We start from the raw sequence: 8,192 nt of genomic DNA, 5'->3' as shown, positions 1-8,192 counted from the left end.
CAACACCAGTGGAGGAATTATAATCCAATAGGAGATGAAAGAAGTACAATGTCATCAGGCACCAGAGTGAAATGAGCAAAAAAAATTGAAATAGAAAGTAAAAGTAAATGCCATTGATTATTGACATGTTTTAATGGTGACACTGATGAATAAATCACTTTATAGCTTGTTTATATTTATATTATAGCAGTAACAAATATGTTAAACGTAGGCCTCACTAATTCTAACAGCCTTCACCAGTTCACTAGTCTTCCTCCAGTAGGCAACCGGTCATTCAAATCCTGTCTTTGACATACAGATGTAGGATCTTGTTTGAGACAGTTTGCTACAGCAGGAAAATAATCCTGCTGCAACAGGAAATGGGAATTATTATGTGGATTATAATTCATGGGAATCACGTCTGAAAAGTCAAAGTGGAAATTACAATCTTCAGAAGCCTTTTTAAACCTCAAATAGACTACACGTTTAACATTTCCTGCATTTCAGGAAAGTTCTCCTGCAACAGGGTGATCAAATGAAGATCCTACATCTGTAGGTCTGGCTGGTCTGCCATGTTTGTTCCCATGGGTGAACTATAATGAGGGTTGTAGTTGTGTTTTTTTCCATACACATCTTATTAGTGATTACAGTAACTGTGGCTGAACAGCCCTGCTGGTGACTGGCCTGAGGTGTCAAAGGTCATGTAGTATAGATGAGAGGAGCACAGAGAGTACTACAGTATAGCCTATGTACCAAAGATTGAAGGGGATGGTACCTGAAGGATGATGAGGTGTGATTTCAAGTATGAAACATCTGCCCATTCATAGTATTAAACACTAGTGAATTACTGTAAGTCTCTTCAGCACTAAAGCATGTGACCAGGGTGCAAGTTCTCTGTTTGGCTCCTGATTGAAGCTCCCCAAAGCTCAATATGAAGCACAAAGACACATTTAGTAAGTTAGCAAGCATTTGTTTCTGAAAATCAACTGTCAAATAAAACATTTAATCACACAAAAAATATAACTAACCTCCTCCAACATAGCCTGAGTGCCAGTTGGTTTCTGCTCTCTTTCCAACTCCTTGGCATGATAGCAGAAAGTGAAAAGGGAAGGGAAAGGGGATATCTAGTCAGTTGTACAACTGAATGCATTCAACTGAAATGCGTCTTCCGCATTTAACTCAACCCCTCTGAAATCAGAGAGACAAACATACTGACACTCAGGCTACCTCCAATATGTCTGTTATAAAACTGTAAAGATCTGAGAAAATAATTTGTACACCATTGTTAAGAATAAAACTGCTATTGAATGATATAGTAGAGTATTAATGGACACCATGGAGTACGGATCACAAAACCCCCGGGATACATGGGGTCTAAAAAGGTTGCATCATTATAGTTTTATCACTAGTTTTATCATTGATGTTAACACTTCCAAGTTTACCTGTGTAGCAGAACGATAATCCAAAAGCTCAGAAGTTTTTGTTATTGTCTAATTATTAAGACAATAGTGATTCTCCTTACTCCAGGATGTTGACAGCATGGCATAGCATAGCTTTAGCCCTTAGTTTGTAACATCTAACAACTTCAGTGTTACAGGTTAGCAAAAGTTGAAATAACTAATTTTCAGTAAAAACCCATCTGTTTTTGATTTTCAAACTATTTTAAAACCTATAACCCCAATATCAGACCCAGTTATTGTAAAAAAAAAAAAGAAAAAAAAAAGATTTTTGTCATTGTGGATTTTAGTTGTGCAGTTATTAGTTACAAGAAGTGGTAACAATTTCCTTGACACCCAGCGTCATAACACATTATGACAGGGTCATGACCATGTCATAGTATGTCATAACCTGTTATAATATGGTCATAACACTGTCATGACACATTGTTTTAGGCCTGTGTTGATATGTATTGCGTTATTTTATGGCTGGTTGTGACACCTACATAAGACTGTAAAAACCCGCACAACCTACCACACAATGCTAAACATTTCACTACATCGTAGCCTGTGTGTCAACAGTATGTTTCTGATATATATATTTTAAATTGACCATATTAAATGATCATTGTAATTGTGCACAAATTGATGTCAGACATGCACCTACCTCTATGCTCTGTTGCTGATGAATGGGATGAATTCAGGAGCAGATTTCAGAAGCAGGACAAGGCACACTATTTTTGACTGGTGACTGAAATAAGGGCATGTTTGTGATAGGCATATTTGGCTTATATGATTATGATGTTCATAATGCTTCATGACAGTGTCATAAAGTGTATTTTCTACAAGTTATTTAAAATATTATCAAAAAAACATGACTGAAAGAATTCATTACATCAAAAACAAAGGATTTAAGAGACAAACTTTCAAACAAAAGGAAACATCTTGGTAATGAAAATAATTATTATAGGTGTCATAAACAGCAATAAAATAATGCAATATATGTCACAACAGGTGTAAATTTATGGGTCATGACAGTGTTATGACCATATTATGACAGGTTATGACAAGTTAAGTCAGCTGTTATGACATATTATGACATAGTTATAACGTGTTATGACACTGGATGTCAAGTAAAGTGTTACCCAAGAAGTTATCACCAGATATTGCTGTTTTAGAGAAATGTGTCTTTGTGGCTGGGTGCACATTACTTTGACTCAAACTTCTAGAAGAGTTTTTTGTCTTTCTTTTCTTGTCTCTGCTTCTCTGCTGTAAAGACAGACAGACAGACAGACAGACAGACAGACAGACAGACAGACAGACAGACAGACAGACAGACAGACAGACAGACAGACAGACAGACAGACGTCAGTGAATAAGATGACTGAAGCTAATACAGCATATTCCACTGAAAAGACTTGAAACCAATCCTTTTTTTAAATATATATATTTTTAAAATGCTACCCCCTTTTTTCTCCCCAATTTCATGGTATCCAATTGGTAGTAGTTACAGTCTTATCTCATCGCTGCAACTCCTGTACGGACTCGGGAGATGCGAAGGTCGAGAGCCATCCACCACCCAACCAAGCCTCACTGCCTCTTGACACAATGCACATCCAACCCGGAAGCCAGCCGCACCAATGTGTCGGAGGAAACACCGTACACCTGGCGACCTGGTCAGCGTGCACTGCACCCGGCCTGCCACAGGAGTCGCTAGTGCGCGATGAGACAAGGATATCCCTGCCGGCCAAACCCTCCCTAACCTGGACGACGCTTGTCGCCGCCCCATGTGCCTCCCGGTCGCGACCGGCTGCGACACAGCCTGGGCTCAAACCCAGAGTCTCTGGTGGCACAGCTAGCACTGCGATGCAGTGCCTTAGACCACTGCGCCACCCGGGAGGCTGACTTGAGCCAAATCCTACCTTGAGATACACCACATATACAGAAGTATGTGGACACCCCTTCAAATGAGTGGATTTGGCTATTTTAGCCACACCTGTTGCTGATAGGTGTATAAATCAAGCACACAGCCATGCAATCTCCATAAAAAAACATTGGCAGTAGAATGGCCTTACTGAAGAGCTCAGTGACTTTCAACCACTTACTGTTGGCCTGAACAAAGCCTGAAACAGAGATAAACATGCTGAACATACATGCTGATGTTGAGGGTTCAATTTCAGTGTTTAGGGTTTGATCACCTGTCAGCTTTTCACACAGAGTGTTCTGTTCTTCATCCCTGTTCTGTTTCTGCTCTGTTACACACAGTGTTCTGTTCTTCATCTCTGTTCTGTTGCTGCTCTGTTACACTAAGATCATGTTTCTAAACAGAACAGCATCCCAAATAACATTACTCTTCTGCTGAGCTGAGCTGAGCTGATTGAATAGGACGCCATGTGTCTCAGACAGTGTCTCTGTACCTATCCGCTTCAATATGCTGCTGGCGAAGTTCAAATACTTCTTCAAAGTGTCAATACACTCCTTAGTGAAGTACTATTTGAGATATTTCAGATCCTTGCTGTTGTTGTCCCACTTCTGTTTGATGGTATCTGCCTGCTGTACGGAGGTTATCCATCTTACGGTCTTCATGTCCAATGAAATGAAATCCTCACCATCGTATCCATAGTGATGGAAATAATCTTTGAGTTCAGTCTCATCATTCCACTCACAGCCGTACAAGTTCTGGATTGTGTGAACACCTGAGAAAGAGAGAGAGAGGTCTATCTACAGTAAACATGTATTACCTGGGCAACGGCCATGTAACACTAGATATAAACTACTTTATTCATTTATGTAAGTGTGTGTGTGTGTGTGTGTGTGTGTGTGTGTGTGTGTGTGTGTGTGTGTGTGTGTGTGTGTGTGTGTGTGTGTGTGTGTGTGTGTGTGTGTGTGTGTGTGTGTGTGTGTGTGTGTGTGTGTGTGGTACCGCTGGGTTGAACAACACAACTGTATACTTTCTTTCACTATTCTCTCCATCATGGCAAACAAACAGGGCCATAACTTGTTCATGTTTAGCTATCAAATGTCATCTTTAAGGAGTGACACAATGGTGCATACAAGACTTCTAACATGATGAGTCACTTGACTTTTGTGTGTCTCTGTCGCTCCGGGGTAAAGTTTCCCTTAGGTACAGATCTAGGATCAGATTCCCCTCCCACAATCCTGACCTTAACTGTGCATGGTGAAAGAAATATCTGACCCTGTATCAACTTCTACCAACTCCCTCTGGCATAGTCTATCTTTATTGTCAACAGAGAACTGGCATTTGATTGGACACACACCAGGAAGTAAGATGGCCAGAGCAGAGACCTAGCTTGCCTTGTTTATCAGATAAAAGTCCCAGGTCATGGAATCCTTCTGGCTACCTTGTTTCTCTGCATTCTGCAAACAGTCAGGAAATGATGTGACATTCCAACTCAGGAAGAATAAAAACAAGATATTCTCTATTGAAAAGGCAGCTGATTTATCTGTTGACTGGATATACAAAACATATTAAGCCATATCTCAATGCCATTAGAAGTAAAAAATAATAATAATCTATAAAAGTATTTAGAGTTAAAATCTTTGCTTTGTATTTAGTTTGATATTTCACACATAAAAAATAACACATCATGGTGTCACGACCGTGTGGAGGAGAGACGGACCAAAACGCAGCATGAGGAAAATAAGCCATCTTCTTTTAATTAAACGAACGAAGATGAACATGAAACGAAAACACTATTACAAACAAACAAAACAACAAATGATCGTGAAGCTAAATAACGCAAGTGCCCAGACAAGCAACAAACGTTAAACAAGACAACTACCCACAAAAGCCTACTGCCTATGGCTACCTTAAATATGGCTCCCAATCAGAGACAAATGAATGACAGCTGTCTCTGATTGAGACCCAATCTAGGCAGCCATAGACATGACTAGACAACCTAACAATACTCTATCCCATACACATACAACACCCATAGACTAACCAAAACACACACAACATACAATGCCCACCCCAACTCACGCCCTGACCAACTAAACATAATCAAAATAACATAAAAATAGGTCAGGAACGTGACACATGGAATAATGAGTGACTGTTGGGTATGATGTTGTACTGTAGGTGACATGGAAACACACCAGTTATTTTTTATTTTATTTTATTTGTATTTATTTATATTTTTTTCCTTTATTTAACTAGGCAAGTCAGTTAAGAACAATTCTTATTTACAATGACGGCCTAGGAACAGTGGGTTAACTGCCTTGTTCAGGGGCAGAATGACAGATTATTACCTTGTCAGCTCAGGGATTCGATCTCGCAACCTTCCAGTTACTAGTCCAACGCTTATGATCCAATAGGAAATGCTAGTAAATGTAATTGATTATTGAGATGTTAAATGATGATTATGATATAAATAAGGTTATAGCTTGTTTATAGTTAGAACAAATATCTATATGTCTCAAGCTATATCATGGATGGTCAGTCCTTACATCCATAGCTCTGTCTATGAATTTGAGAGTGGTAACATTTCTCCAGCCCCATAGCTTTTTACCAAAACAGGGACATGGAAGACCCCTTATTGTTTCCACTGCTTCATATTGTAACCTGCAGTACGCTGTCTATTTTAGTGCAGTATAATGAAAAGACTGGCCCCTACTACCCTGACCAAGGGCTTTTGGTCTTGCTGGCAAAAGCTAATGTAACGATCGTCCTGGGAAGAAGGAGAGGACCAAGGTGCAGCGTGGTAAGTGTTCATGTTATAATTTAATTAAAACTGAACACTAAACAAAATAACAACGAGGAAGAATGAAAACGAAACAGTTCTGTATGGTGAAAACACGCAACACAGAAAACAACTACCCACAAACAGAGGTGGGAAAAGGCTACCTAAGTATGGTTCTCAATCAGAGACAACGATTGACAGCTGCCTCTGATTGAGAACCACACCCCGCCAAACACATAGAACACAACATAGAATGCCCACCCCAACTCACGCCCTGACCAACCAAAATAGAGACATAAAAAGGATCTCTAAGGTCAGGGCGTGACAGCTAATTCCCTGTCAGTTAGACCAAAGTACTGAAGGCTCTAGTTGAAAGACTGGAGCCTTGTATGTAAGAAACACCTACATACACCCATGTTACAATTTAATATTTCATATATCTTTGTTGTTGTTGATGTAGGAAGACACCTCATAACGGCTAACATCAGGGGTACCCTTGTGTCATGAACGGGGTATGAAAAGGAGGTCCTCAGCCCCGATGACGGCGGCTGCTGCTGTTACAGGACTACATGTGTCTGTAGTTAAGGTATGGGTGGGGAGTGAGATAGAGGTGGAATTAGGGACATGTTGTCACGTCTGCTCCTCCCCTCCTACGTCGCCAGAGTACTAGCCACCGGTCCTGGGATTCATCATTACGCTCACCTGTTAATCATTATGATTCACACCTGGACTCCATTACCTTCATCATCTCCTCCCCTTTATATGTCACTCGTCCCATGTTCACTCACCAGTTGGTATTGTTCTTGTGTATCGGCATTCTGCCTTATGTTAGTGTCATGTTCTTGGTTTTGTTGTTTATTAAAATGTTTCACCTGCTTCCGACTCACTGCCCCATCATTACACATGTGACGACAGGGATGGTGGATTTTGAAGGGTCAGTGGCAAAAGGGATTGGGGGGACAAATTGATTTATGGGAGAGTGGGGAAAGAAATAGGCTGTATTCCAATACCCTGCATCCAGAAGTGTTCACACTTTCATTTGACCTCATGCATTTAAAAGCATTGGATTGGTGCAAGCATAATATGGAGACATTCCACCACAGCACAAGACCACTGGACGACCCCAGGCCAAGTCTTTGCTTTCCTAACCCCCTGTATTATTTGAATATTGTGAAAAAAGAATAAACAATTCACCACCTAAAACACTGCAGATGAGGCAGAATCAGGCAACAGTGTAAAATCATGTTTAATTACAAATCAAATCTTATTTGTCACATGCACCGAATATAACAGATGTAGTAGACCTTACAGTGAAATGCTCACTGTAAACTGCATTTTATTAACACAGAAGTTAAACAGTGTTATGTTTTAATGTTTTTAGTTGAGTTACATCTAATGACAATGCTTTCCTTTCAAATTACAGAACCAGATTGGAAACTATGGGCATTCACTTAATGCCTCCTGCAGCACTCAGCGCCGCAAAGCTGCTGGTTATAAGCGCAGTGTGTAACGGTTTTCGTTGTCTGAGGAAGAGGAATCATCGGACCAAAGCGCAGCATGGTAAGTGTTCATGCTTTTATTTTTAACTGAACACTATAACAAACATAACAAAGATAATAACCGAAACAGTCCTGTAAGGTGCAAAACACCAAACAGAAATTAACTACCCACAAAAACTGTGGGAAAAAGATACCTAAGTATGGTTCCCAATCAGAGACAACGATAGACAGCTGTCCCGGATTGAGAACCATACCCGGCCAAAACAAAGAAATACAAAAACATAGAAAAAAAGAACATAGAATGCCCACCCTAATCACACCCTGACCAAACCAAAATAGAGACATAAAAAGCTCTAATGTCAGGGAGTGACACAGTGTGTCTGCATATAACTTGTTTTGCTCAGAGGTGCTGAAGGGGAAAGGTATGTAATCTCAGATGAATGTGTATCCCAACATAAAAAATTTAGTCCTACATTCAGATGTGAAATGTTTAGAGTAATTTTCATCTCTCCATTCTATAATGAGTCTTTCCACAGTATTCCTTTTTTAGTCAGAAAAATATGATATATTCCTCA

The sequence above is a fragment of the Salvelinus namaycush genome, chromosome 32 (genome assembly GCF_016432855.1).
Source record: "Salvelinus namaycush isolate Seneca chromosome 32, SaNama_1.0, whole genome shotgun sequence".
In the NCBI taxonomy this organism is placed as follows: domain Eukaryota; kingdom Metazoa; phylum Chordata; class Actinopteri; order Salmoniformes; family Salmonidae; genus Salvelinus; species Salvelinus namaycush.
Note: the sequence above shows the minus strand (reverse complement) of the source record.